Below are 7,848 nucleotides of genomic sequence, written 5' to 3'. Positions count from 1 at the left end.
CCTAAAGGTTAATTGTCTCAGGTGTGTTGTCCATGTCAGGTCCTCTGTGATGTGGACTCCCAGGTACTTAAAAATGCTCACCCTGTCCACGATAGCCCCATTTATCCACAGTGGCGTGTGTGTCCCCTGCTGTATTCTCATAAAATCCACGATCAGCTCCTTGGTTTTACCAATGTTCAGGAGTAGGCTGTTATCCTTTCATTTAAAGTGTTTACTCGGTGGGACTTGATAAAAAATTTTTATCGAATTAATTCCAGTGTTCTTTCTTACGTGGTAAAAGTGCACTTGACGGCTTCGATTGTACAATGAGGGTTGTGTGTTTCATGTAAATACGTTTTAGGATAAAACGTAGCATTTGAGTCCGCAACTGGTGTGCTATTGTTAGCTTACAGAGATGTACATATGTAGCATGTAAACCAAGGACTTTTTGAGTCCCTCTCTTTCAGTCTGGTATTTTTCTTTGCTTAAGGGTAAATGTAAAAAATAGCGGGTGGCAAGTTTTCGCACGTAAGCCAGAGCCGTGGATAAAACCAGTTTTTTACGCAAACGAGGTTATCGGCTGTGGTTGGCGTGCAGGATGTAAAGCTATTACACTACAGGTCTATGTGCTTTCATTTAGCGCACTATACAACTGGTGTCACGGCTCTGCCTTTTTTATTGCGTCGTATCAGGGGTGAGGTGGTTGAGGGGGGTGGACAAATAACCCCCCCTCCCCGGATATAGTTATATCCTTTACGAAACTGATTGGCCGAGAGGTTGTGCCTTTCTACCTATCAGTCTCCCTGACAAAGGTGTTTTCCCTCTCGTCACAGGGAGGGGGGGGGTTCCATGTCTCCCACACCAAATTAGGATAGTGGGACACATGATTTCCCAGGCCATTGAAGTTTGAAGTTTCTTTATTAGTTGTCATACAGAAGTACAGAATACTTGTATACAAAATGCTTCTTTCTGTTACGCTCCAGAGACTGTGCTAGTATAAAATAAGTATAGCAAGTATAAAATAGAAGTCAAGTACGTAGACAAAAGTGTTCAGTATATACATATATAACCAATGTACAATGCAGAGTAGAATGGGATGAGGTACAATTTAGGTACAATTTACAGTAAGGTGTAATGAGGTATGGGTTGTTGTGCAAATTCTTTACCAATAAATATAAAATGTGTTTACGTGTTCTAAAGTGGGTAAAGTGGTGCTGCAGTGAGTTGTTTGTTTAAAGTGAGTGTGTGCGTGTGGATGTGTGTGCTGTGAGTGCATTTGATGCTTGTTACATAGTGTTATTGTCATTTAGCATTCTGATGGCCTGAGGATATAAGCTTCTTCTGAGTCTCTCTGTGCTTGCCATGAGACTCCGGTATCGCTTGCCTGACCGCAGCAGTTCAAAGAGGCAGTTGTTTGGGTGGCTGGAGTCTTTGATAATTATCTTAGCCTTACCCATGCACTGCTTGTTGTAAATGTCCTGGAGAGTGCGAAGCCCCCCTCCAATTGTGCGTTCGGCTGAACGGGCGACTCTCTGTAGTCTGCTGCGGTGTTGTGCAGTGCTATTCCCAAACCAGGAGGTGATATTGCCAGTCAGGATGCTCTCTATTGTGCATGAGTAGAAGTTCTTAAGGATCTTCTGACTGACTTGGAACTTCCTTAGGCGCCTGAGGAAGTAGAGGCGTTGCCGTGCCTTCTTCACAACACTGTCAATGTGTGTTGTCCATGTCAAGTCCTTGGATATGTGGACTCCGAGGTACTTGAAACTGTTCACTCTCTCAACCGGTGCCCCGTCGATGCTGAGGGGGCTGTAGTCCCTGACCCCCGACCTCCTGAAGTCCACAATCATCTCTTTTGTTTTGCTGACGTTCAGGGAGAGGCAGTTCTCCTGACACCACTGCGACAGATTATCTAGGTAGGCCCGCTTGTCGTTGGCAGAGATCAGGCCCACCACTACTGTGTCATCAGCAAATTTAATGATTGTGTTGTTGTTCCGCTGTGCCACACAGTCGTGTGTGTACAGGGAGTAGAGGAGGGGACTCAGAACACAGCCCTGGGGGGCCCCTATGTTGAGCGTGATGGATGAGGAGGTGCAGTAGCCTGCTCTCACCACCTGGGGTCTACCCGTCAGGAAGTCCAAGACCCACTGGCAGAGGTCATAGTTCAAGCCCAGGTCCCTGAAGACGTCACATGCGCGTTTTCTTATTGGTCAAGAGACATGTCCGTGAGTTACAGGGCATTTGCTACAGACCGCTGTCATTGTAAAGGATAGATGATGCGATGCAGTCGAGACTGTTGGTCCTTCTGCTCTGCTCTCTAACAGTAGTGTATATTGGGCCATTTTGTCTACTTAGTCCAATCTGTTACATGAACCTTTTTCAATTGTTTCACTCAAGTTGAGGTCTCTCTGGGAAAACCACTGTCTTCCCCTCTTACATAAAGAGCAGAATTGATGCGTTTCTATTCCCAGGCTCGTCGTATAAGAGCCTGTGTCTGTGTCTCTAGTACCGGCTTCCTGCTGCTCGTCCCAGACAGCGGGGGGGAAACATTGTGGGGCTCTTTCTTGTTAGAAATTCGCCGTCACTGTTTCATAAATCAGCGTTTGGTCTTACGAGACCGATCAGCGCTGGCCCAGGGTGTTTTTCAATGATTGAATCCACCTTTTGTGACCGGCGCACCTTGGTTGCCCAATATCATAAAAACAGCGTTTTTTATGCGGCCGGCTGGGAAGGAGATTTTTATCTCTACCGTGCGCCAGTGCACTAGGTTAGACTCGAGGACTTGCATACATCTACGGGGGAAGATGACGGAGTAGATCAAACATTGGCAGAGGGAGGGCGGCTAAGTGGCGCAGTGGGCAAGGCGCTCGCCACTAACGCAGGATATGCTGGGTTGGAGCCCAGCTCTCGGCGTTGCTTCCGGCTTGGCTGGTCGTTCATACTAATACAATTGGCAGTATTAGGGCGTGGGAAAGCCGGTGGGTGGGGATCGGACGTTGTGGACAGCGACTCCTACAGGTCGGTTGGTGCGCCTGTACAGCAGAATCAGGAAGTATTGGAGGCAGCGTGAGCCTCCCATGCGTTACTCCTCGCCACTGAGAGATCACGCTGTACAGGTGAAAAGATGCGACAGCTGCCTCCTCGTGTACCGGAGGGGACACGTGATGCAAGGCTTGGTCCACATTGCAGCCGACCAGTGGGAGGCATGGTCTAACAACGTTCGAGACAGGGGAGGGTAGAATTGGATAATACGAAATTGGGATGGGAGAAAAATAGAAAATGGGGAGAAAAAGTAGATACAAAAAAAACATTTGTGCGGCTGAGTGGCGCAGTGGGCAAGGCTCTCGCCACTAACGCAGGAGACGCTGGTATCGAGCCCAGATCTCGGCGTTGCTACCGGCTTGGCCGGCCGTCATACTAACACAATTGGCAGTGTTAGAGGGTGGGAAAGCCGGTGGGTGGGGATTGGACGTTGTGGACAGCGACTCCTACAGGTCGGTTGGGTGACGCCGGTTAAGACCTGTCGGCCTGGATTGAGGGATCAACCTCCTTGGAGGGTTGTCTCCCCGGTGCGCCAGCTTGCCCCACGACATTGTGGGGGGGGGAACCTCCTTGGGATGTGGCCTGGGGCTGGGGCCTCCTCCGTGCCCCGCTGCTACGGCCTTGCCATGGGGTCGGGGCTTTTTGACCCCGACCCCGTGATGTTGGGGGCTGTGACGTGGGTTTTTTGCTTCACGTCCGTTCCCTGGTGGCATGCGGGATGCGCAACTGAGTAGTCGCGGGCCCTTCTAAACAAAGGTAAGTCCCACAGTCTGCTCACCCTGTTTACATTACATTTACATTTAGTCATTTAGCTGACGCTTTTATCCAAAGCGACTTACAAGTTCTGTACCACAAGTCATCAGGAAGGGCACAACTCTATCAGCTGAGTAACAATGTTCATCAAAGTGTTGAGTGCTACAGTGTAGGTTAGTTTATTAGGACAAGTGCATGACAGTAAGGTTAGTTAGGATTAGATATATATATTTTTTTTTTATTCAGATAATGGTTGAAGAAGTGAGTCTTTAGTCGACGGCGAAAGATTGGACGGGTTTCGGCTGTCCTAACTGGGGTGGGTAGTTCATTCCACCATTGTGGGGCAAGGACTGAGAATAGGCGACTTCTCTTTGATGACCCTCCCGGAGCTTGGATAGGAGTAGGTCTGAGGCGGCCAGAAGATGCAGAGCGTAGGGGTCTTGAGGGTGTGTAGTTAGAGACCATTGACCGGAGGTAGGCGGGAGCGGTTCCCTTTGCCGCACGGTATGCTAGGTCGAGGGCCTTGAAGCGGATTCGTGCAGCAATGGGGAGCCAGTGCAGGTCCCTAAGAAGTGGGGTGACATGGGCCGACTTCGGTAGGTTTGAGATCAGGCGGGCCGCTGCGTTCTGAATGAGTTGAAGAGGCTTAGTGGCAGTGGCCGGGAGGCCAGCGAGCAGTGCGTTGCAGGAGTCGAGGCGGGAGATGACTGTTGATTGGACGAGGAGTTGGGTGGCTTCTTTTGTCAGGAAGGGGCGGATCCTTCTGACGTTGCTCAGGAGGAATCTGCAGGTTCTGGTTGTCGCTGCGATGTGAGCAGAGAAGTTCAACTGGTCGTCGAGGACAACACCAAGGTTCTTGGCGGTCGGGGACGCGGTCACAGCTGCATTCTCGACTGTGATGGAAAGATCGGTCAGGGGGGAGGATTTGGCCGGCAGGTGGAGCAATTCTGTTTTGCTTAGGTTCAGTTTGAGGTACTGTTCCCTCTTCGCACAGTCGGGTCCGGTCTACCTCCCGTCCCTCACTAGGGGGGGGGGGCGGGGGGGCCCGGACCCTCCCCGGATTCTGATGGTTGTAGGCGACCTCAGCGGGTACATCTGTCGGGCTCTCCGCTCTGCTCCACTCTTGTGTTCCAATAGAGCAGAGCGTAAAGCCATATGAAATATAACAAAGGTTATCCTATAACCCTAGTTATATGAATATGGCGAGCGCTCTTCTCTGACTCACTGAGGACCCCATCTGTCTTCCGTTTCGGCTGTGAAAGACTGGGGAAGGAGCTGGTAGTATGGCCATGGCCCCGCTTATATGTGTGCGGATGTGGGCGTGGCCAGGCAGGTGTAGGTGCATGCATGTGGTTGAACGTTTTCATGATAGCATATGATTAAAGGGACAGTAGAGCAGAGCGCTCGCCATATTCATATAACTAGGGTTATAGGATAACTTTCGTTTTCTCCACGGAGGTTTGGTTCGTCTACAGTCAAGAAATGCCACATGCACACCGATGATGTCCAGAGTTGTTGAGCTCCTATGTCCTACCATACAGGAAGTGTTGATGTTATTGGTGTTTGGTATTTTTTACATTTTCATTTTACAGTTCTTGGTTATGTTCTTTTTACAAATTCTCCATTATGCAATTCAACAAACAATTCACAAGACATACATCTGAAACAAAACAAAACACAATATAAACAATACTCTAGCCCCATTCAAGACATAAATGTTACCTACATTACTAAAAGTAATTCCCAAGGCTGTCCCCTCCCACATGTTCTATATTTTCATTTTAATATAATTTTAGTTTACTGCCATGTCCACTTAAAATGGGTCAGTACTATCTTCAGCTGCAACCACCTGGTCCAGGACAACATGGGCTAGCAACCCCTCTAACTGCTAAAACCTGCCGGGGGTGGGGGGGGGTTATTATGAACAAATACAACAGTCAGCATTAAAAGTGTACCCATAAATATAAATGACAGAGCTTGACCAACTCCCTGATCCTTAATTAATTGTGCTGTATAATTTCCCTTTTAGATTTGGTTTGGTGATGCTTTATGTGTCTCACTCAAAATTTACAGCGTAATTAGTGTAAAAAATAAAAGCGGCTCCCATTGCTCTTTCTTCCTCCACTGGTTTCTTATGAGCCCTCGTCGCGGGTGATTTAGACTCGTGGTGGAAGCAGCAGCACTTCTACCACTAACTCCCCCATTACACCACTATGCTGTCTATCCTGCTAAACTTCACATAACCGTAAAATACAATACTCTTCTGTACGGCTGGCACTGAGAGATAATAATAAGCCCAGGGCGGTCCTGACCACTAAGCAGATCGGCCACTGCTTGGGGCCCCACCTTCCTTATGAGGGTCTCTCCAACACTATATATATTTATATATATATATACAGTATTATATTTTTTATGTATACTGACTGCAGATTCTGTAGTGTGTTTATTTAATCAAGGCCCTCTTAGTTATTCAAAGGGGACAAATGATACATTTTACACATTACAACCTCCTTGAATCTGTGGAACATGTTTTTTTTTTTCAAGGAAACTAATTTAATTATACATTTTCCAGAACCTCTTTCTTCCCTTGTATCAAACACACAGATGTGTCGTGGGTGCAGGCGTGCAGCAACACACCACATTTTGTATTAATGATTTCCTTCCCTGCCTAACCCACACCCAAGAATAAAACTCTTTAAAAACAAAAACTGGTGGGCAATACAGGCAGTGTCCCACAAAGGGCAATAATTATGAAGAGCTTGTTTTTTTGGTTTGTTAATCTAAAGATTTAAATGTCATTAACAAAAATTTAAGATTTCATTACACGTCCCCTTTAATTGGTCGTAGGGAGGTTAGTCAGCCAACCAGAGGGCACCTCGAAACATCAATCATCATGTCAAACATAATTTCAACCGACCAATCACAGGGCCCCCCAGCAAAACGTCAATCACCATGTCCAAACATAATTTCAACCGACCAATCACAGGGCCCCCCAGCAAAACTTCAATCACCATGTCCAAACATAATTTCAACCGACTAATTACAGGGCCCCCCTGCAAAACGTCAATCGCCATGTCCAAACATAATTTCAACCGACCAATCACAGGGCCCCCCTGCAAAACATCAATTACTAGGGACGTCCCGATCCGATCACGTGATCGGGATCGGGGGCAGATCACATGATTTTCAGAAGATCGGGATCGGGGGGGGGGGGGGGGGGAAATCGGGAGTAAAAATATTTTTTTATTTTATTCAACAAACATGACCATGTTCACATCTTAAACTCATACTCATCATTCATTTATTTATTGTCGCACAGAGCAGAAGAATTTGCCAAAACAAACGCATTTCCTTTGATTTACACCGTTGCACGACAGTGACGTGTGCCGAAAATAGCAGACCTCACAGCGCGTCGCTCCCGCAGCACCGGCAGGTCCACCTGATGACTCGGGGCAGCTAGACAAATTGTCAGAGGTTTGGAAGCATTTTAAAATTGAAACTGAAGCCAGTCCAATAGCCAGTTCCAATGTTTGCAAGGTGGACGTTCCGCGGGGAGGAAAGAACAGAGCTGCCTTCAGGGAGGTCATTTTGGTATTGCAAGGTATGGCACTCGCCATACCTTGGCAAATTAAAAATTAAAAATATATATATATATATATATTTTTTTTATTACAATTTTTTATGTTGATTTAGAATTTGAATGTCAACATTATGAACGAAGCTTCGAACTATTCGGTACAGCCCTAGCATGTTTTGATATTGTCAATTAGCTCAGTTTTACTAAGTGACTTTTACTATGCCACACAAAAAAAGGAAAATGGACATACAGAAGTTTTTTAATCAAAGGGCAGCAGAGACAAGTGATACAGGGACACAGGTAAGGTCTTACAATGGCTTAGTGATTATAACAGTGCAGTTCAGCATTCAGTAACCCATACTTTTTGTGAATGTGTTTTTGATACTACATTCTGTTGAACACACACCTCAAAACCGTACCTAGGAAAATTGGCTCAATTGCAAGAAAAATAATAGACAGTTATGATATTACATTTTGCAAAATATTGTGGTTCCCTGCTT

This window comes from Notolepis coatsorum, assembly GCF_963971535.1.
Source record: "Notolepis coatsorum genome assembly, chromosome: 15".
NCBI lineage: Eukaryota > Metazoa > Chordata > Actinopteri > Aulopiformes > Paralepididae > Notolepis > Notolepis coatsorum.
The sequence above is the reverse complement of the archived record's forward strand: the minus strand, read 5'-3'. Positions refer to the sequence as shown.